At 40.7% G+C, this 23,721-nt stretch overlaps 1 protein-coding gene and 1 long non-coding RNA gene across 6 annotated transcripts in view; one reads left to right on the plus strand and one right to left on the minus strand.

The window, feature by feature from the left end:
• LOC129718521 (uncharacterized) overlaps nt 1–23,721 on the minus strand; it is a 740,981-nt gene that overhangs the window by 120,252 nt on the left and 597,008 nt on the right. The gene's annotated exons all lie outside the window — the stretch shown is intronic.
• On the plus strand, nt 14,447–16,169 carry LOC129718523 (uncharacterized). Of its 2 annotated transcripts, none has more exons than XR_008726946.1 (4): nt 14,447–14,671; nt 14,732–15,282; nt 15,343–15,889; nt 15,945–16,169. It is a non-coding gene; the product is annotated as an uncharacterized LOC129718523 (long non-coding RNA). The 2 variants fall into 2 exon arrangements; XR_008726947.1 differs by having other exon boundaries at nt 14,732–15,177.

Genomic DNA, 23,721 nt, shown 5'->3' on the forward strand with positions numbered 1-23,721 from the left:
GGGTGGTATAAAACAAATAATGTCACATGTGTCCCAAAGGAGATGAATCCTCCAAACTGCCCTGAAATGCGCCCTATTGAAACTTTTTGGGCTTTCACCAAGGCAAAGCTGCGGACAATGTTGAAAAATTTAAAATAGATTGGCTTAAAGTGGTTAAAATGGTCGCAGAACACACTGTGCAAAAGCTTATGAGTAGTGTTAAGAGAAAAGTTAGAGAGCTCGCGTACCCTACGAAAAATAATCCCAACTTGAATTGAAACTGGAAAGAAAACACTTATTATCTATATTTCAGAATAAAATGACCCGAAAAATCCTGTATTTTTTTTTATTCAAGAAAGAAGATGTATTTATAATTTTCGGAACAGTTAATACTAACTTTTTTTACACTGCAGGGTATAGTAAGCATTCAATACATGAAGTAGGTTATGTCCATGCAAGTAGGAAAAAAAGAATTTCTCGGGAGAATAGGTGAGAATAATCTTTGAAGGTTTTTTAGGATCGTATATCTTTCGATATTTTTTTATAAATCCTTCAACTCCTGCTGTGTTACAAATAAAAGAATACGAAAATCTGAATTGATGGCGTGACATAAGCTGTATTGCTTCAACTTCCCAGAGAGGTACATTTTCTGGACCAAGGAGAGGATGCAAGTAATTTTTTCATCCTTGGTGTCTTGACCAACTAATGGAGTCAAGAGTGGCGAGACACTACGAGATCAAGACTTCATCTTAACAAAATGCTTGAATCAATAATTCAAACTAACGGAAGAGTGGTTTAAAAGTAGAATAAAAATATTTCGAGCTGTTCAGTATATTCACCGGTTCATATTCTCCTTTGGTCTAACATGTCGTTTTTTATGATAAGCAGCGATAAGAAATTGGATATCGTCTACATGTTTAAATGTCGAGTTTTTAAAGTGCTGGGAGTTCTATGTATTCATGTTTAATTTAAGCCATCTGAAATCATCACATATTTTACTGTTTTGAGAAATATAGCATGATGTTGTGGAAATACATAAACAGTGTAAGTTTTATTTTATTTCCTTTTTCAGTTTGCTGGGGTTCAAATCAAAACCGTCTCACAAGACAAAATTGCTTTCATAACGAAATCATTATGAAGTGGATAAAATCGAAGTTTCCGGAAAATTTCTCATCAATTGAGTGCAATTAAGGTGAAGAAAAATATTTTTACAGCCACAACGGTCTGTTTGATTAGCAAAGTGTCTTAAAGAAAGTTGTAGAAAATATTTTTTCCAAAAATATATTTATCTCGGAGAGACTACGTCATGCTGATCAAACTAACCGTTTTGGCTCTAAAAATATTTGTATTCATCAATACCTTTCCAACATAACATTTTTAAATCGCTTCTCAGAAATGAAACGTCTATGCAAAGTTTGAGCCAAATCAAATATAACAAATAAAACAAAATATCGAAACTGGAACATTTTTTGTGGAGCTGCTCATCCGGAAACTCTTTCATGCTATAAATGGTTGAGTCATACACATAAAACATTCAGTAGAGAATATTCATCGAAGTTTATAATTTAAAGAATCGTTAGAGATTTTCGTAACACGTTCAATGGCAGCACTTGATTACCCCATATGAAGTAATTATTCACATTTAAACAAGGAACTAACTCTATCGTGCATGGCACTCGTGCTAACACGACGACAAGAGGTGCATCACGGTGCAAGTTCCATGTGCTCTGACGTAATTGCTAGCTTTCGGTTAAGTGCCTGTCCCAAAACAATTGCAACAAGAGTACGTGATGTATGAACATTTTTATCTTCGATGCTTTCGCTGCATGTAAACGCTAGAAAACAACGTATTCGACATCGAACCGCTTCGTCCGCCGGGGCAGGGATTGTTTACAGCCATTCATTATTATGCTGTTGAGTGTGCTTATCGTAGGCGCTAGCAGACGTTGGTCGTGATATGAAAATTATTGGAGTACATGTTGTGGGTCAATATGATTGTTCTGATCCGAAGGCTGTTTTTTTGAATACGGATATTTTTTATAATCAGTGGAACAAGTGTGATCTAGATGATTGTGGTTGATTTTTAGTTCAGTCAGCATCATCATTCTACCCACTGTTTTGATAAATCAACGATGCTTGGTAACGTTATCCGATACACTAATTAGTTAAATGAACACTTACCGAAAGAGAAAAACAATCGCCATATTTTGCACATTTCGCTAATCACTGACCCGTTTTATGATTGCAGATTTGCAATATCGAGTGCTTCAATTTGAAACACAATAGAACCGTTTTTCTAGTTCGTTGGACTGTGTATGGGATGCGTTCAGATCTATGGCGTTCTCTAGATGAAAGCATTAATTTTATTCGTTTATTCATTCAGTAGAAAAAATTAAACATCAAATAATGATTCGTAAGAATATTGTATAAAAAAAACCAAATCAATGAAGAAAAGTAATTAAACAACAAAGCTTAAATAAATTCAAATCAGAACCTCAAACTTAACACAGTTTTACCTTTGTTATACTAAACAAAGGTTATAAAATCGGTTGAAAAACGCAAAATAGATCCAAAATCTGGAGGGCCGAACCGTATATACCATTCGACTCAGCTCGACGAACTGAGCAATGTCTGTTCGTGTGTATGTGTGTGTATGTGTGTGTGTGTGTGTGTATGTATGTATGTTGTCTGTATGTATGTGTCGCAAAATACTAACGCACCTTTCTTATAGAACGCAATATCCGATTTTGATCATTCTGTGCCGAACACGCATCAGTATCGGACGTGTGATCGGTGATCGCTCCGATAGAATATAAAACAAAAGACGTGTGAACAAGTGTTGGCATTGTTTGCCTGGTCGAGTGAAATAAATCCGGGTTCAAGGTCGCGCCTTTGTGCAACTGTTTCGCATCGTGACTACCAGCTGGTGCGTAAGCCGATTTGGCTGCTGGCTGAATTGTGCTACAGCAGTGGACGAGACACAAAAGAGGAAAAAGAAGAAGCCATCAGTTGACAGTGAGTTGTATCGCTGTGTGGAGTGATCTCACACCTGGCTCGCTGCTGGTGGCTGTTTGATGCTGCTGTATTGGTGCTGCTGGCTGTAACGGCTGCAACTTCGAACGATCGGACAACCAACCTTACTGGAAGGGAGAAGTAAAAAGGTACGTGCTCTTGTCGGCGCTAGTGCGCTAGACTTAGCGGGATGGATGTAGATCTCTCGCCTCCCGCGCCACCATCCCCGAACCCCTCTGACCCTGACCCTTCGGTTACCCCCTCCCCTGTTCATTCTTCAGTCCCCCCTCGCCCCAGGCTTTACCCAGACGGAGCCCAGGGCAGCTATACTGTCTATTTTCGGCCAAAGGCGGGACCGAAATCGAAACAGTTGAACCTCTTGCAGATTTCTAAAGACCTGACGAAGGAGTACAAGGGCGTGACCGAAATTTCCAAGGTCCGGCCTAACAAGCTCCGTGTCGTGGTCAGTAACCTGAAAGAGGCCAACGATATAGCTTGCTCTGAGCTCTTCACACGCGAGTATCGCGTTTACATACCCGCACGAGACGTGGAGATCGACGGTGTCATAACCGATTCGAGTCTGTCCGTCGAGTGTATACTGGCAAGTGCCAAAGGGTGCTTTAAAAACAAAACCTGTCCCGATGTAAAGGTGCTCGACTGCAAGCAATTGCGGTCAGCATCGATCATCGGTGGCAAAACAGTATACACCCCGTCAGACTCGTTTCGAGTTACGTTCGCCGGGTCAGCGCTACCAAGCCACGTCTCGATCCACCGGGTTCGTCTCCCTGTGCGATTATATGTGCCTCGCGTCATGAACTGCCTGAATTGTAAGCAGTTAGGCCACACCGCCGCCTACTGCTGCAATAAGGCACGTTGTGGCAAGTGTGGGGAGAATCATGCGGATGATTCCTGCAGTAAAAATGCTGAAAAATGCATTCACTGTGGAGAGAGTCAGCATGAGCTCTCGACATGTGCGTTGTACATGCAGCGCAGGGATAAAATAAAGAGGTCTCTCAAAGAGCGTTCGAAGCGTTCTTACGCTGAGATGCTGAAGAAGACCGTTACCACTTTTCCCATTACATCAAACCCTTATGATCTGTTGTCCTCTGATGAAACCGATTCTGACGATTCACCAGCGGGAACATCTTACGCCAATCCTGGGGAGTCTAGAAAGAGGAGAAATATTTCCTCTCCTAAACTTCCCAGAAAAGGTCCTAAGATTTCTCAAAGTGAAATGAAAGTTACAAGCAAACCAAACAGTGCTGCGGAAAAACCGGATCAAACTCCTCCTGGGCTTGCAAATTTAAAGTCCAAGAAGGAGTTCCCAGCACTGCCAGGAGCATCTAAAACCCCAGTTGTTCCTTTTGCACATCCGGTTGATGAAACAAACTCTGGATTAGTGAAATTTTCTGACATTGTGGACTGAATTTTTGAAACTTTCAATGTACCCGATCCAATTAAAATTTTTCTTACAGCATTTCTCCCAACAGTTAGATCATTTTTGAAGCAGTTGACTGCCCAATGGCCCCTCCTTGCAGCGATTGTATCCTTCGATGCCTAATTCAACTGCGTATATGAAGGATTCTATCTCTGTCTTACAGTGGAATTGTAGAAGTATTTTACCAAAAATTGATTCGTTTAAAGTTTTGATAAATAAAAACAAATGCGATGCATTTTCCCTTTGTGAAACTTGGCTTACTTCAAATATTGATCTCAACTTCCATGATTTTCATATTATTCGCCTTGATCGAGACACCCCATATGGAGGAATACTTTTAGGGATTAAAAAGTGCTATTCTTTCTATCGTATTAACCTCCCCTCGATTCCAAGCATCGAAGTTGTCGCATGTCAAATGACAATACAAGGTAAAGAGCTTTGTATTGCCTCAATATATATTCCTCCCAGAGCACAGGTTGGGCAACGGCTGCTCTTTGATTTAATAGAACTTCTTCCCTCGCCACGTTTGATTTTGGGAGACTTCAACTCTCATGGCGTGGCTTGGGGTTCTTTAATCTATAACCTTTGCAATGACTTCGACATGACTATTTTAAACAACGGCGAAATGACACGTATCCCGAAACCTCCAGCGCGCCCAAGCGCTTTGGATCTATCCTTATGTTCGACGTCGCTACGGTTGGATTGTAATCCTCGATCCTCACGGTAGCGACCATTTGCCTATTCTTATTTCAATTACTAACGGGTTAACTCGCATTCGACCAATTGACATTCCGTATGACCTCACACGGAATGTCGATTGGAAGTTATACGAGGAAATGATTTCAAAAGCGGTCGATTCGATTCAACATCATCCACCACTTGAAGAATACAACCTCCTCACGGGCTTGATTCTCGACGCCGCGTTGCAAGCCCAAACGAAGAAATATCCCGGCGTAACGATTAAAGAACGGCCTCCCACTCCGTGGTGGGACCAAGAGTGCTCCGATGTCTACACGCAAAGATCCGACGCGTTTTTGGCCTACCAGAAGAGAGGTATACCTGGCGACTATTTACGGTATTCGGAGCTTGATACCAAGCTTAAAAGCTTGGCTAAAGGAAAGAAACGCGGATATTGGCGTCGGTTCGTGAACGAGACGTCGAGGGAGACATCGATGAGCACTCTTTGGAACACAGCCCGAAGAATGCGGAATCGCGTAACGGTCAACGAAAGCGAGGAGTCTTCAAGTAGGTGGATATTTGATTTTGCCAGGAAAGTATGTCCGGACTCTGTTCCTGCGCAAAACTTTGTTCGCGATACGTCTCCGGGCCACGACGCGATAGAATCACCTTTTACGATGGCAGAATTTTCAGTTGCCCTCCTGTCCTGTAACAATAACGCGCCTGGGTTAGATAGAATCAAATTCAACTTGTTGAAGAATCTACCCGGCAATGCCAAGAGGCGCTTGTTGAACTTGTTCAATAAGTTCCTGGAGCAAAACATTGTACCGCAGGATTGGAGGCAAGTGAAGGTGATCGCCATTAAAAAACCAGGGAAACCAGCTTCTGATCACAACTCTTATAGGCCGATTGCAATGCTATCCTGTATCCGGAAATTGATGGAAAAAATGATACTCCGTCGTTTAGACCATTGGGTCGAATCAAATGGCCTACTATCGGATACTCAATTTGGCTTCCGCCGTGCCAAAGGGACGAATGATTGTCTTGCGCTGCTTTCAACAGATATTCAGCTGGCGTATGCTCGCAAAGAACAAATGGCGTCTGCGTTCTTGGACATTAAGGGGGCTTTTGATTCCGTTTCTATTGACATTTTTCGGGCAAACTTCACCGACAAGGATTTTCTCCAATTTTAAACAATTTTTTGCACAATTTGTTGTCCGAAAAGCACATGCATTTTACGCACGGCGATTTTGCAACTTTTCGCATTAGCTACATGGGTCTTCCCCAGGGCTCATGTTTAAGCCCCCTTCTTTACAACTTTTATGTAAATGACATCGACGAATGTCTGGCAAATTCATGCACGATAAGACAACTTGCAGACGACAGTGTAATCTCTGTTACAGGAGCCAAAGCTGCCGATTTGCAAGGACCATTGCAAGATACCTTGGACAATTTGTCTGCTTGGGCTTTACAGCTAGGTATCGAATTCTCTCCGGAGAAGACTGAGATAGTAGTTTTTTCTAGGAAGCATGAACCTGCTCAGCTTCAAACACAATTAATGGGTAAAACGATTTCTCAGGTTTTGGTACACAAATATCTTGGTATCTGGTTCGACTCTAAAGGCACCTGGGGTTGTCACGTGAGGTATCTGATGAAAAAATGTCAACAAAGAGTGAATATTCTTCGTACAATAACCGGACAATGGTGGGGAGCCCATCCAGGAGACCTTATAAGGCTTTACCAAACAACGACATTGTCTGTTATTGAATACGGGTGTTTCTGCTTCCGCTCCGCAGCAAACACACATCTGATCAAACTGGAGCGAATACAATATCGTTGTTTGCGTATCGCCTTAGGTTGCATGCAATCGACCCATACGATGAGTTTGGAGGTCTTAGCTGGAGTAATACCATTGAAAAACCGCTTTTGGAGCCTGTCTTCTCGTATTCTTATTAAATGTGAGGTCTTGAACCGTCCCGTGATTGAAAATTTTGAAAGGTTAATCGAACTTAATTCTCAAACCCGTTTTATGACATTGTATTTCCACCACATGTCCCAAAGTATTAACCCTTCTTCGAATATTCCAAATCGTGTCGACTTATCAAATACTTCTGATTCTACTGTGTTTTTCGATACATCCATGATAGAAGAAACTCGTGGAATCCCGGATCATTTACGCGTGCAGCAGATCCCCAAAATTTTTTCCAATAAATATCGAAACATCAACTGCGACAATATGTTCTACACTGACGGATCACTTCTTGATGGGTCCACTGGCTTCGGTATTTTCAATAACAATTTAACCGTCTCCCATAAGCTTGATAATCCTGCTTCTGTTTACGTCGCAGAATTGGCTGCAATTCAGTACACCCTAGGGATTATTGAAAAAATGCCCACGGACCATTATTTCATCTTTACGGACAGTCTCAGTTCCATTGAGGCTCTCCGATCGATGAAAGATGTTAAGCACTCTCCGTATTTCCTGGGGGAAATACGGGAACATCTGAGTGCTTTATCCGAAAAATCGTTTCAGATTACCTCAGCGTGAGTCCCTTCTCACTGCTCGATACCGGGCAATGAGAAAGCGGACTCTTTGGCTAAGGTGGGCGCAACAAACGGTGATATTTATGAAAGACCAATTGCTTTTAATGAATTTTTCGCACTTGTACGTCAGAATACGATCATCAGTTGGCAAAATGCTTGGACCAGAGGGGAATTGGGAAGGTGGTTACATTCCATAATCCCCAAAGTATCGACGAACCCGTGGTTCAAGGGGTTGGATGTAGGTCGGGATTTCATTTGCGTGATGTCCCGGCTTATGTCCAATCACTATAGATTTGACGCGCATCTCCGTCGTGTTGGGCTCGGGGAAAGTGGTATCTGTGCCTGTGGTGAGGGTTATCACGACATAGAGCATGTGGTTTGGTCATGCCCTGTACACCGTGACGCCAGGTCTAAATTAATAGCTTCCCTGCTGTTCCTGTTCGTGATGTCTTGGCGAGCCGTGACCTATCCTACATGTCCCTTATATACGTTTTCCTGAAATCCATCCACGCCCCAGTTTAATCCTATTCCCTTCCGCCTACATCCAACCAAACGACAAGAACACGTTAAGACCCCGGATCCGGAAACAGCAACTAGACCCGCACGATACTCTCAGGTCCCGAGGGAGACAACCCAATATGCCAGTCCGTAATATCTTGGCCCAGCAGCGGAACATATTCAATATGCTGCTTACCTATGGCGATGAAAAACCATCAAACAACAAATCAGTGCTTTTAATGCAAAACATTCTAGCTTTAAGTTAGATTTAGTTTCAGCTCGTAGTCGGCAGCGAGGATAAAAAATTGGCTTTTAGTTATTAAGATACTTTAGAAAGTAAGCTACCAAATATAATTGGCGCCGTTAAACATTAAATTGTATTTGTGCCGTGTCAAATAAATTATAGATGAAGAAAAAAAAATATCCGATTTTGATGATCTTATATGCAAATGAAAGCTACTGTGCTCCCCCAGAATGCTACCGAGTGGATTTTTGATTAGTGGCTTAGATTTCTAGATATTGATCGAAGAGTATTTTTACCTTTGTTATACTATTACTTTTTTTATACTAAACAAAGGCTATAAAATCGGTCGAAAAACGCAAAATAGATCCAAGATCCGAAAGGGCTGAATCGTATATACCATTCGACTCAGCTCGACGAACTGAGCAATGTCTGTTCGTGTGTATGTGTGTGTGTATGTGTGTGTGTATGTATGTTGTCTGTATGTATGTGCCGCAAAATACTAACGCACCTTTCTTACAGAACGCAATATCCGATTTGAATGATATTATACGCGAACGAAAGCTACTGTGCTCCCCCAGAGTGCTACCGAGTGGATTTTCGATTAGTGGCTTAGATTTTAAAATATTGATCAAAGAGTATTTTTTATATAAGACATTTAACTTTTAAGGCAAAATTAATGGCACGGAGAGCCATGTGTTGTATACCAATTTACTCAGATCGACGAATTGAACAATTTATGTATGTTTGTGTATGTGTGCCTGTACGTATGTATGTGTAAATATGTTGTTTATATGTGTAGTATATTAAAATCGACCCAAAAAAAGAAAAATAATAAAAAAACACTCTTTTTACAGAACGGTAATTCCGATTTTGATGTTCGCATGCTCAAATGAGAGCCCCAGAGCTCTTTGAAAATCATACTGAGTGCGATCTTTTATTGGTTGCTTGAACTGTAGAGTTTTGACCAAAATATATTTTAGACATGGGATATTTTACTTTCTGGCTAATTTTTCTCCCTCACTGCTCTTTCTTCTTCTTTATCTCTTTTTTTTTATTTATTACTCAAAGGAAACCAACAATTATCGAAAACTTTTCATAATCTTTACACTCTTCGTAGTATGTCTTAACTGGTGTTAATAAATTACCCTTTAGCTTTTTCTTGAAAATTTGAACCAGATTTCAGAAGAGACTGTAATGCTAACTTAGCTCCTTTTCTCGCTTCCGAAGCTTCCGTCCTCACTTCTCATAAAATATATGCTAAATTGTACGTTGAACCTAGATTTGCGAAGAGTAAGAAACATTTACAGCTTTCGGGAGCCAAGAATTGTAGTAAAATCTGATCCCACAGTGTGCAAATGTAAAACAATTAGCGATGCAGATATTTTGAAAAGCTTTACCAAAGATGAATAGACCTATCTACGTACAAATGTGTTAGTGCCACCCGTTGAGAAAAACACAAATAAATCGCTGTTTTGTTTGCAATTTTACGTTTTGAACAGCTGGAAAATTTTTCAGGCGAAAACTTATTTTATGTTTCAAATTTGTGACCAGGAATTTAAAGTAGCTGGTGAACGTAATCGGCAAAATAAGGAAAAAGTGTTGAAGCAACTCTACATGGCTATGCACGTTTACTAGTGTGCGCAGGTGAAAAGTCACTGATCTCTATGAATGATACAATATGCTCATGTAAGATATAAATATTGCTTTCTAATTTAAGACTAAGTGCAAACAGAGTATCCATGTTATTCCAATTCTAGTTATCGCAGCAAGATTTAAAAAGTCTTTATTTCGGATTTTTTCATACAGCCTCGGCCTCCGAAAAGAATGATGTTCTCGCTTGCACTCTGAAAATCCAAAATTCTCACCTTCATTTTCAGATAATGCATTTGGGATAGGATTAAATTGACAACTTTTATCAATAGCTATTTTTTTCTGTATAATTCTGAACTATTGACTTTTGTAGAAGTTTGCTTCAATTCGTAAAAAAAACTTGATGCTGATTCATAAATCTAGGTCCGGCGATTTCTGTAAATAAAGCGAATAAGTAGAACCGCATTAAACTAACATACATGTTTGCTGTTCTAGTGTGAAATCAGCATCATTGTTATCTATTACTGTTTCCCCACGTTCAATTATTTCTAAAAAAAAAAATAATTGCATCTAGCCAGCATTTAAAAATTGGTTTGTGATCGAAAAAATAAGACTCATGTACTCCAGTGATAACATTCATATTATTTGCGAAAACCACGTCAAGCTTTAATTCAATGATCGTCTTTGGTTAACTCTCTGAAAACTATCTTTTAAATTCATTTCATTCATTATTGAAACTGGACTTACGTTGGTATACGATTTGTAATTGACTGGCCTAATATGTATAAACACGCAAAACTTTTCCTTATTACCTTAGAAGCAATAGCGCAAAATTGCCTTCAAGGTAACAAACCTATTACTAAAAAGGCAATAAAATTCTTCCCCAGTCAAGTAACAACACATACTGTCATATATTTAGCACGTGTTACGGGAGTACGACAATCTAATAATGGTCGTTCAACCACATGCAAGATTTTTTCTGTCATGAACTGCTCCCTTTTCATCTCAAGTTAAAAAAAAATCACACACCGTCGCATATGTTGCACATGTTACAAGTTTCTCCAATCTCTAATTCATCCGGTGAGCGTGTATTAGTTCGCTCGTTGTATGCATACGGAGTAGAGAAAGAATATGACAAGAGCTGCCAAGCAGCATTTTCCCCGTCATAGAGTATGCAAACGTTGATGATTTCAAAGACTTGAAATGCGTCTTTAAATGACATCACGATCTGTAAACTGCGTTAGAGAAAAACAAAAACATTCGCTTTCTTGCAAGCTATTCAAAACACATACTAATTGGTTCATGGAAACTCATTTGCACCTGTTTGAAAATACAAAACTCGTGCCCATCCAGGACAATATTCGCAACTTCGGCAACTCTGTTCAGACAGTATAACATATTTTCATTTCATGTAAACACTGGGGGACGAAACGAAAGTGTTTCTAATTAGACATTTGAGGTTGACGGGTGAGATTCTCATTATGTGTAGATGAAGGGAAGCAAAAATGAATCTGATCTTTGCATCAATACAAATGCAGCGAGTGAAGTCTTGCTAACACATGCATTGCGGTGCTTGGCTGTATGTTCTCCTGCAGAAACGCATACAAGCGTGTGCCCGTCATAATTTTTGTTACTTTTCGGTTATTACTATTTGTGTATAATGCGCAGTCATAAGACACAATAAGTAATAAAAAATTGCCCTAAAGTAATAAAATGTTCCCCGTTTGCGTTGGGTGAAGTAATTTTTAGTATAACAAAGGTTTCTGCACCATTAGGTGGATTAATTCAGGTTTTCGTTTATAGTGGAGCTCTGGTGTTAATTGTGCTATTGTTGAAAATGGCTCACACAACCCATTGGAAATCAGACAAGCGCCGTTTGTCAACTGTCAAACGTTTGTGTGATTTCTAATTGGCCGAGAAAGCCGCTCCCTTTTGTCGAGCAATTGATGAACTAGCTGAGGAGTGATACCAATTTTGATGTGGTATCAATTTCATTTATAAGATTTGTGCCTCAAGCTGTGTTGAAGACAAAAAAGTGAAAATAATTTAATAGATATCTATGACGTTGTAATGTAAAAACCATAACTTAGCCAGTGTCATGAAGACTAATGCATGAGATCTTCATGCGCTGCTGGATACTTCTGGGTGATAGATGTTTCTGACAGTTGAAGTCCAAGAATAAACCATTCATATATCAATTCAATGGATCTGGTCAAAGCTCCACCGGAAACAATTGTGTCAGTTTGGGAAAGTGTGGGAAACCCATCTCTCTAGCCTTGCTCCTTTGTCATATTTACAGTTTCCACCCACGGTAGTTAACTTGTTTGAGCCGGGTATGAAATTGTTCTATTTTATTGCCTCCAGCTCTGGCTGTACGAGTAGCGTTAAGGTTACATATGCTCGCCTCTAGTGGTCACCACCCTCGCCAACAACGTCCGTCCGGTGATAATGGTCGATAAATTGAATATTTATCGAACTCAATTAATAAGAGGCATCAAGTAACATTATAAACGACTCGAATGATGACACATCGATACTGCAGTATCCATGTTTTACGCATACAGGCCTTATACCATCAAGGACTTCTACGATGTAGGTTTTGCAGAACAGTGGATGGACTGGGTTTGGTATATTTCAGTAGCAGTTTAGTTATAGTTATGGTTTTTCCTGCAGGTAATTGATTTTCAATGTGCTGATCCGCCTGCCTTCTACGGCCTAACGTCTTACTACATAGCACCGCATCGAGCGAACCGACACCAGGGTAGAATCGTGATGAAAACATTGATAGTCAGTCACTTGAGCGTGATGGTGATTGCACTTTTGATAGGCGGCTCCGTAATGCGGTTGTTTATCGTTCCTGTACATTACCTGTAACTACAGGTTAGAGCTGATAGTTAATTGTTTTAGATAATTTGAATTCATCTAAAACGTCAGTTCAACGTGAGGTTTTAATTAGTAACTCAAAATTCACGAATAGAATCTTTGAAAAATATACTTTATGTGCACTCATGGAACAAGGAAAAAAAAGTTTTGATTAGCTTAGACCTCTAGCGTATGTTTTGAGTAAGAAAAAAGTTTGCGACCTTGATGTGTGCTAGTGCTTATACGGACCCATTACAAACCGCATTTATGATTTTAAATTATGAACTGATATAAAAAAAGAGTGATTGTATGGTACAATCTCACCTCGGCTAACGGTATTCAGTATATTAAAAAAAGTGCATTTGTATTTTGCTTCCGTTATATAAACAATCGAGCCAATAATTTTCAATATCTTCTGTGAAAATATGGGTACAGATTATAAAAAAAATTAAAAAGTTATAAGCAATTGTTAGTTGTAGGATTTTAACATCTACTTGGAATGCCTTTATACTATTCATTATATAACACTGGTCGACAAAATGAAATAAAGTGCATTCCAAAAGCTTAAACCGGAAAAATATGAAAGATTATAGCTATTCCTATAAATGTTTGTGCCGTAGCTATTACCAAAACGCTCAACTTACGTGAGAGTTCACATAGTTCGCCGGGTTCATCGCTTCAACGTTATGTTTACGAGAAAACTCATTCATCAAGTCTCTGAAGAAAAGTTAGTAGCTAGGGACACCAAAATTCACAGGAAAGGTTGAACAGCTATAATCTTTCATTTTTTCCGGTTTGGTCTTTTGGAGTGCACTTGTGTTGATCAGTGTAATCAAATATTTATTATATTATTTTCATAGTCCATGTGGAAACCCAAAACGCATAATAAAATGACGAAAGAACGCCTGCCAGAAGTACACAAAATAAACTGCTATTCCTCCTTACAAAAGGAAAAAAATTACAGGCTATTACAAGTTGTAACCCGTCCGTTGGCTCTATAAGCGAATACGACTCGCTCGTTGTGTGCAGTCATTGTCCAACTTGTGATTTTGGCATTTTGAAAAATCATTCTTTCGCGATATTTTTCAAAAGAAAGGCAAAGAACGACACATGTGCTGAAAAAAGCTGCAAACGAGTGCTATGTGCAAATGTTTGTGTAACCGCACGGAAACGTAATTTCCGATCTAAGCTTATCAATAGAGGTAAAAATCAACTGTCACCGTCAAACGCACCGTTGCGTTCATCCGTAAAGCTCCTCTCTCTGGTCAGTGACCAACCTCCCCGCCCTTGACGTGCAAACTTTCGTGGGTGGTAGCGAACCATTTCTGCTACCTTTATACTTTTCTGAGTACATATACGGATGGCTAGTACGTTAGAAAACTTGATCGTTACCGTCAACCATGCTCAACCGGTTTCCGTCACTAAAAGATACAGCTAGATATAGGAAACCTCGAGCTTCCGGCGCGTGGACTGGGCAGGTGGATGGGAAGTGGCGCAGATCGCACGGACAGGTAATTGATATGCTTTTCCACAACTCGCACTTGCCGGACTCGTGCTGTTTGATGCCAGTGTGTCAGTGTGCTGAGTTGAGTTTTTCAGTTTGTCTAGAGTCAATTCGAATGTGAAGTTATTAGAGCCGGTATTCTTTTCTGATGCAACAGAGATGGTGGCAATGCCGACCATATTCAATAACAATCTATAAAGTTTCTGTCGCAGCGCCATAGAGGACGAGAGGCGAGAGATGGTTTCACATTTACAATTGATTGCTTCATTGTTCTAGACTGCTTTGGACGCTATGCATTTGGCTGACGGCTGCGAGTAGTTTTGTACAAAGGACAAAGTGTAATAAATTCCGGAAAGCAATTAAAAATTGGTTTTATTTGTAGCTCGGTTCGGGTTTCTCTGGTGGAGAAGCTTTCTGAACGCACCCCTAACTACGAGAACCAGTCGCGAACACGCAACTATCAAATACCATTAACTAATTAACACATCTTTTGTCCGTCTACACTGGCGTTTTTTGGAAAGGACTGCCACGGTCGTGATGCACGCGGAAAGGTCAGGGACCGAGTTATTGAATTGTTTTCTATTACGCTTCGAGTGAACTCCGACCGAACCCGTGTTGACCGATTGAACTGTTCACTGTTGACTGAGCAGGTTGTGCTTCAAGGGATAAATTCTACGTAAACCCCTTTTCGAAGCCGGCCCCGGTGGAACAATCATAAATAGCGTGGGAGAATTTCTGCCAGCTGCACTACGAATCATTAAAGTACGCGTATACGTATTTCGGGCTACGCTGAATCGATGCAGTCGCCACTGGCACGCACGAGAAGGGGTAGTTTAATTAGGCTCACTGTTTACAGTTCGTGTGTGTGTGGTTTACTTTGATTGATAAGTCTGCCTTGGATAGAGGACGGGCGCGTGACTTGTAATAGAATAAGTAGAAGTAGCACTTTGTTGAGATATTCAGACCTGGAGTGAACCGATGCTTTTATTCTAGATCGTGCAATTCAATGGAAGGTTCGAGTCAGCAACTTGGATAGAAAAAGTGGATTTTTCGGTGCTCGTCTTTTATCAGTAATGTTGTTCATCGAACTGGAGATATACTGCATGAACTTGGTTGGCATGCATGGTTGGCTGTGGAGTTTGTCAATAAAGAAGGGTCAAGTTCCATAGAAACAACAAAACTCAATGTTTTGCCTTCATATGAGTGAAAATCAAAAAGTTCCCTTGAGTGTAAAAACTTGCTCAATTTTGAATCCCGAAGTATTGTAAGTAGTCGAGCAGCGCCCCTTGTGGTCGGGTTTGAAATGCTTCGAAGACTATTTATTTGGAAACTATTCACCAATGTTTCATATCGATACATGAAGCTTAAAAAAGTTGTGCTAAATGGAAGACGAAGGAAAAATAATTCTGATGACGGAGGTTGTACGAGAAGGTTCTGGCAAAATATAAAGAATGCTTGTTTATGGACGATGAAACATACGTGAAGATGGATTTAGAACAACTTTTCGGACGCCACCGTACGGGATGATGTCCCTGCCAAGGTAAAATTGATTTTTTGATTGAAAAACTTATCAATTTTTGACAATAAATTTGCAGCTATAAATATGAATGGAAGCTTTTGTCATAAACAAGACGATGAATTCAACGGTTTGCAATCAAGAGTGCATTGAAAGGAAGTTCTAGCGTTTGTTCAGGCAAACAGAGGTCCTGTTACGTTTTGGCCGGATTTGGCATGCTACCACTACAGCCGGTAGGTAGTTCAGTGGTACCGTGATAACAAAGTCACGGTGCTCCCACAGACCGTTATTATAAAAAAAAACACAGGAGGGTTGTGTGCAAAGCCACGACCGCAAGGTTGAAGTAGAATACATTCACAAGAAAGACCCGGCCGCTTGCGTGTCAGTCATTTTTTCGAAAAATTTCATGTCGTAATACTAATGTACGAAAAATACACCTCATTCATTCTGGCCCCGCCTTTATTTTCAGTTCCAACAGATTTTCTCAGTTCCGTAACACGGATGTACAAAAATGATTTCTTGTGGACATTCTGTCGAGCCGGGCCGATAGAGCTCTCAATAAGCAACAAAACAACATGTATTATGTCGTGTTGCGCGGCTTGGAAGAAGAAAATGTTCTCGTTCCCGTGTCGCATGGAAGCAGGTTGTTGCGTGTTTGATATTGTTGATGGTAGACATGAGTATGAAGGTCGAAATTCTGCTGTGATTTCAAACTATAACCGTGTTCTTCAAGACGTTACATCCTTGTTAATGAAGTGTTGTGAATTTTTTAAAACAGATTCAGCATCGTGAGCAGAACGTGCCGAACTTTTCTGTTTGAAATCGGATTTGTTTCGTATATACCGCTTGTTAAGCACAGTATCAACAAATCGTAATAAACATAACACTACTGTGCATTTGCAGCAGCATCAAAACTCAGTTGCAGTTTATTAATAACCATTCATTATGCTTTTCCAAATACATTTAGTAACCTTGAAAAAGGCCGACTGCTGCAATTGCAATTTTCATTCGATTATTGCATAAATGCCATGCCACAGTTGTGGCCGCTATACGCTGCCATTGGTATCCGCTGCCGCTGCTCCTGCATCAGCTGGCCCAGCTGCTATCGATACTGAGATCCGCTGCAAGTAGTGCGCTATCCATTGCTATGTCACAGCTGTGGCTGCTATCCGCTATCGCTGGTGTCCACTGCATTGCTATTGCTGCTGCTAAGGGATGACTGCTGTTGTCACTGTCTAGAACTATTATGTGCGGCTTTGGTTGAAACAGGCCAAATAGCATATTTTAAATTGCAAGGTATATGATTCTGTCGACCGTGCAATCATATAACGACCAATCAGAGGTCGAATTTTTCGTTTTAACACGACTTGACTATTTTCAATAGTACAATAGTTTGAATAATAAAATTACAATTATCTTCATTTGGGAAGAATCTTAGAAGGTTTTCCAATCTATTGCTGCAAGAATGAAAGAAGTCCATCGAATACTAACCGATTAATTAGCATTTGAAATTGGACATATTTTTCACTTTTTTCGGTTTTAGATTTTCATTTCACATCCCTATGTAGCCGAACTTCCTGAGAGAAGTATTCTACTTCAAAATGCACCAAAGAATTTGAGTACACCATTCGATTCGTTATGACGTCCAGAATCTCTGGTCAAAATCATTTCAAAATCATCGTACAATACATTTTTGAGTAATGCCCTTTTGAAGGCCGTAAACTACAAAAAAGTGATATAAAAACGACGAAGCACGTATTCAACCACCATTTTATGAAATAACTTCCATAATAGTTTTTACACATTCCAAGGGTTATATTTCAAGACAATAACAATTGGTGAAAAGATTTATTTGAAAATCCCACAGTGCACAGTGGTCTAAACTCGAAAATTCGTGATCATCTAGATATGACTGTAAAAAATTGATTTTTAGATAGCTTCCTTCAGCAAAGTTGTGGAAAATTTTAAAAGAAAAACATGTGCTGAATACTGCGATGTCCTATATGTACGTTGGACACGACAAAATAGAGTTTTTTGTGGAACACCTCTTCTCGAAATTGGTTTTTTGTCTATAATTTTGTCTGCAAGGGTCAAAACAATGCAAAATGTTCTGAGATTTCATTCATTCAACTAAGATTCTCTCAAAACTTTATAAAATTTATTGTTTTGACAATAATAGAAAAAGTTACAGACAAAAAACCGATTTTAAAGATAAGTGTTCTACAAAAAAACTCTATTTTGTCATGTTCAACGTACAGATAGGACATGACAATATTCAGCAATTGTTTTTCTTTTAAAATTTTACACAACTTTACTGAAGGAAGCAATCCGGTATATTGAAAATTAGAAAAAATATTTTTTTTATCTAACTGCTAGGTGGATTGATCGAAAACGCCAAAAGTAAGGCCTTGTTCTATGGAATAATTTTGCTGAAGACATTGAGTACATAAAATTAATTTTTCACAGTCAAATCTAGGACGATCACGATTTTTCGAGTTTAGATCACTATGCACTGTGGGATTTTCAAATAAATCTTTTCACCAATTGTTAATGTCTTGAAATATAACCCTCTGAATGTGTAGAAACTATTTTGGAAGTTATTTCATGAAATGGTGGTTGAAACGTGCTTTACAATAAGTATTTCGTCGTCTTTATATCACATTTTTGTACTTTGCGACCTTCAAAAGGGCATTACGCAAAGTTGTATTGTACGTCATAGCGAATCGAATGGTGTACTCAGATTCTTTGGTGCATTTTTTTTATAATAACGGTCTGTGGGAGCACCGTGAAAGTGGAATTCATCACAAAGGATATCATCCCGTCAAAATGCCCCCCATTTTGGCCACTGGAGCTGGTACTGGAACAGGGGACAGAGTAAATGGCCAGCGGCTGGAGAAGAACGAGGTGCAAGAGCGGCCTTCCAGTCAACGGACTCAACCCGAAAACCACACGCAAAACAGTCAAAGCAGCAACAGACACCACCAAGGCATTGCCGCACCTGCTGATGATGCTGTGGCCGACCGTCGTAAGTCGCTTACTTTGGTAACGTTACGTCTGGCAGGCCAATTATGCTAGAAGTGCAGAGGGAGTTAAGTAAAGGAAATGGATCGAGCGATACGTCATCGTTTGCGAGTGAGGATCCGGAACAAAATGCACCTATAAACATGGCAGTGGAGGAGCTACGCGCTCCGGAACAAACAATGGACCAACAACGACAACAACTACAAGACGACCTAGCTTTCCATATGGACACGGCGGTTACACAGTTTTAGGGGAACAGACCCCACTTTCCGACACAGAATACCAATATGCAGTATGCAGTAAGAATCTTTAATGAGGATACTTTACCACAGTATTCGGTAGACACTGAGACACTTGAGGAACCAGGCTGTAGCTGTCGTAAGAACCCTGGAACTGCGGACCCATGTACAACGGTTGAGTGCTCTTGCAAAACGGATGCGGTGTAATGGTGAATGTTCGAGGCGTAAGATAGAAAGCCGCACACGAATGAAAAAAAAATTAATAGCCACATCAGGGGCTTCCGGCGAAGTTACACAGTTCTGGGTCAATTTGTGGGAGAACCCCGCTCAACACAATGACAGCGGGATGTGGTTGTAGAATAGGAAGAAAATTGTGATGGAATGGAACGTATGGCTGCTGCAGTAGTAACCGCTCAGGATATCCTGTAGGCTACGCGGTATACCAGGAATCGGGCCGCACCTGGACCAGATTTTGTGCACAATTTTTGGTATAAAATTTTGTTAGCAGCCCGCGGACGATTAGCGGAATGCTTCAACATGGCGCTGAGAGAGCTCCGGGAGCTACCAGAATTCATCACGAAAGGGAGCGTAACACGGCTAACATCTAACCAAGTACAGACCAAAAAGGAGTCTTCCAAGTATGTACAAAGTGCTTTCGTCGGTAATCACTCTAAAAGTGCAGGATCATTGCGGGGTGAACAGAATGATGACCGAGAAACAGAGAGGCTGCCGCAAAAACACGCAAGGCTGCAAAGATCAGGGCATCGATGCAGTTATTGTTGGCCAGGCAAGCCGAAGCAAACGAATTCTTGGAATGGCGCACATAGACCATAAGAAGGCATACGGCTCGGCACTTGAAATCACTTGAAAAGTGGGACTACAAAAACAAAAGTATCCCACACTTTCTACATGGATGATTTGAAGCTGTTTGCGGAATCAAAGGAGAAGCTGCGCCATCTGTTACAGATGGTGACAACGTTCAGTAACGACATCCGGATGAATTTGGTATCGACGAATACCGACTTGTCAACCTTCATCGAGGCAAATTAGTGGACGCTGACAGTTTCCGCATCAACGAGTGAGAGGAAATTCGAAGCATGGTTGAAGGTGAATCGTACAAATACTTGAGTTTCCTGAAACTCAAAGGAATTCACCACACCACGGCCAAGAAAGAACTGCAGAAAAAGTTCTTGTATTGTCCCAGCCGTATTTAGAAGTACTTCCTCTCAGCCGGCAACAAAATGAAAGCAATCAACACGTTCGCCGTGCCCTTGTTGACCTACAGCTTCGGGGTGGTCAAACGAACCAAAACGGATTTGGAGACGATAGAACGAGCATTGCTCACTAAATTCCGCGTGCACCACCCAAAATCAGCAACCGAGAGAGTTACCTTGCCACGTATTGAAGGAGGAAGGGGTGTCACCGATATACAAGCGCTCTGCGCTTGTCAGATGCAGCGGTTGCGGAGATACTTCGTAGAAAGCCTGAACGCGCCAGAAATCTACCGCACTGTTTGCGGAGCAGACCACGGGTTCAGCGCCCTGCATATGGCGCAGAAGGACTACCAGCTGAACTGCGATGTGAAAACAACGAACGAGAAGATCGCAACGTGGAAGCTGAAAGAACTGCATGGGACGCACCCCTATCAGTTAGCTCAAACACATATCGATGAGGTGGCATCAAATACGTGGCTGGTGCGAGGTGATCTCTTTATGGAGACAGAAGGTTTCATGATAGCCATCCAGAACCGGGTCATTGCGACGTAGAGGTGGAAGATCTATGCAAAAAGTGCAATGCTGTAGGGGAAACGATCGGAAATGTCGTCGCAGGTTGTCAGATGTTAGCAGAGGCAGCCTATCTCGGTTGACATAATGCGGTTGTCAAAATTGTGCAACAACAACTTGCACTGAAGCACAATTTGGTAAACCAGTATGTGTCCTACTACAAGTACCTGCCGAACTCGGTTCTGAAAAAAAGCTGCGTGAAATTGTTCTGGAAGCGCGAGATCATTACGGACGTCTTCATACATGCCAACCGCCTCGACATTGTGGTCTAAGACAAAAGGATGAAGCGGGTAACCCTTATCGACATCGCTGTGCCGCTAGATTGTACCGTCCAATCAACATTCTCGACCGAGATTACGAAGTACCACGATTTGGCTGAGCAGTTGAGGTAGATTTGGAGCCTTGAGGGTGTACGTATAGTTTCGGTCGAAATCTCTGCTACTGGGCTGGTTCCCTGTGCCCTTATAAATTCCCTGGAAGAGTTGGAGCTGAAACATGAGTAGCTGTTCATGTTTCAGCATTAAGAAAGCGGTGGTTCTTGGAACCTGCAAAACATTACGAAGGTTACTGAACCACCACAACACATCCGCCCATTGAAATTCAACTTGACAGATCCGCCGAGCCTAACCCCTTTGGCAATAAAGATAGCCCGGGGTAAGTGAAATATTCCAGCAATATGCAGAGAAGTGCGAAATTCGGAAGATAATAATAATAATAATAATAATAATAATAATAATAATAATAATAATAATAATAATAATAATAATAATAATAATAATAATAATAATAATAATAATAGTAATAATAATAATAATAATAATAATAATAATAATAATAATAATAATAATAATAATTCTTGTAATAGAATATTTGAAACAAACTTCGAAGGGGATAAGAGGTGTACCTACTGTTTTGCATATTTTTTATAATTCTAATTTCAAACAATGTTCATCTCTATTTTTAATATATTTTATACATTTTTTTGTTCACAAAAATTATACTTTATGTAAAAAAGCGTAAGCTTTTGAATGACGATTTTTTAAGGTACGATTAATGGATTTTTCCGAAAAGATCCAATTTGGCTGGTGAATTTAGTTAGTGATGAGAAATATCGCCCAAAACAGACATCGATAACAATCGATAATTCCGGGGCTTTTATCGATAATATCGATAAGTATCGATAATTTGACATAATAATTTGACAATTTTTTTTTCAGATGGCGATGAAAAAAAAACTATTTCAGATGGTGATGAAAAAAAACTATGACAGATAATTCAGTTGGATATATTTCCCATGGAATGTTATCATGTTAGCTTCCTCACAAAAAAATATTACGTCCTTGCGTGCAGCCTTCCGGCAGTTAACCGGAACATTCGCCATGGCGGACGAAAACATGCGTGTAGCCGTGTTTTTAAGCTCTTTCATCGTTTTTTTTATTAATTCCTCCTCCGTTTTCGCCACAAAATTGTTGGAATAGATCTTGCGCTTCAAGTTTGTCCAGAAATTCTCGATGGGAAGCAGGTGGGGGACATTGGGCGGATTCGCCGACTTCGGTACCACATCGATGTTCAGCCGCTCCATCTCCTCCAACGATCGCTTCGAGTAGTTGGCCGACGTCAAATCTGGCCAGAACACCGTGTCTTCGCGCTTATGGTATTTCTTGATGAACGACGCAACTTCTGTCAGGCACTTCGTACTATAAATTTCCCCGTTCACAGCCAGCCCGGAGCGAAAGAAGAGCAACTTTGACATCCTTTTCTCACTGATTGTCAGCCAAAGCCGGAACTTGGTCAGTGAAATAAACTTTACCTCGGTGCTCACTTCCTTCGTGAGGGAGGTAAAATACGAAGAGCTCTGCTAGTCGTTGCCATCCAGGGTGAGACAGGTCTTGTCGTCCAATACCACTCCCGCGTCGCGATTCACCGGGAAAATCGACTTGACCATCTTATTCAACCGCTGTTGCTGCGTCATTGCCTGCAGCTCCGAGACCAGTGGATGGGACTGTCGCCTCCTGCATGTATGTCCATGTTCTCCACACTGTTTTAGAGCATGCACCAACCTCTCGGCCAAGTGCACGCAGCGATTTAGCCACTTTTCCCTCGGTCTTCCTCTTCAGCATCCTTTGAAGCTTTTGTCGCTCAGGGTCGTTTGCCGTCCGGAACAGGGCTTTCTTTCGATGCTCTGATCGTTGGCCAATAGTGTCAAGATGTTGTAGATGCCAGAACCGGTATATCCGGCGTCCACAAAGTGCCGCACGATGTCCGTTTTTGACGCGGCGGGGTACCGTTCTTTGAACGCGCACACTTCTGAACGGAGTAGCTTCACTTTTTTCGCCATCACAGTTAGAGTTTGACTGATAGAGCTGTCAATTTTTTTTTGCTTACTCATGGGTTACTATGATTGATGATGCATGAGTAGTTTCGTCAGTGCGATTAAAGGTAAACCCATGAAAAATCGGCAATTTTTGTCCATTTTTTTTACCGCAAACGTTATTCGACAAATGCAATTTTGCTATATAAATATGTTAAAAACAGAGACAGAGATGGCCCAAATGGAATGGAAACGTTTGCGTTGCGTTGACGTCAATGTGACAGTAAATGTATGGGCTAACTGTCAAATTGCCGCAAACGCAACCGCAACGTATCCATTGTGTTAAGGCCTTGAATGACAAATCTTACGATACTGCGAATGAAAATTCAAACAACCGGACGAGTTAAACAGTTTGTTTTGGAAAATCTTCGGGTTTTACGCCGGGAGTGCTTTCTACGGAGTAGTTTCAAGCCAAAGTTCGTTTTGAAGGTTGTATAATAA

The sequence above is a fragment of the Wyeomyia smithii genome, chromosome 1, assembly GCF_029784165.1.
Source record: "Wyeomyia smithii strain HCP4-BCI-WySm-NY-G18 chromosome 1, ASM2978416v1, whole genome shotgun sequence".
Taxonomy (NCBI): domain Eukaryota; kingdom Metazoa; phylum Arthropoda; class Insecta; order Diptera; family Culicidae; genus Wyeomyia; species Wyeomyia smithii.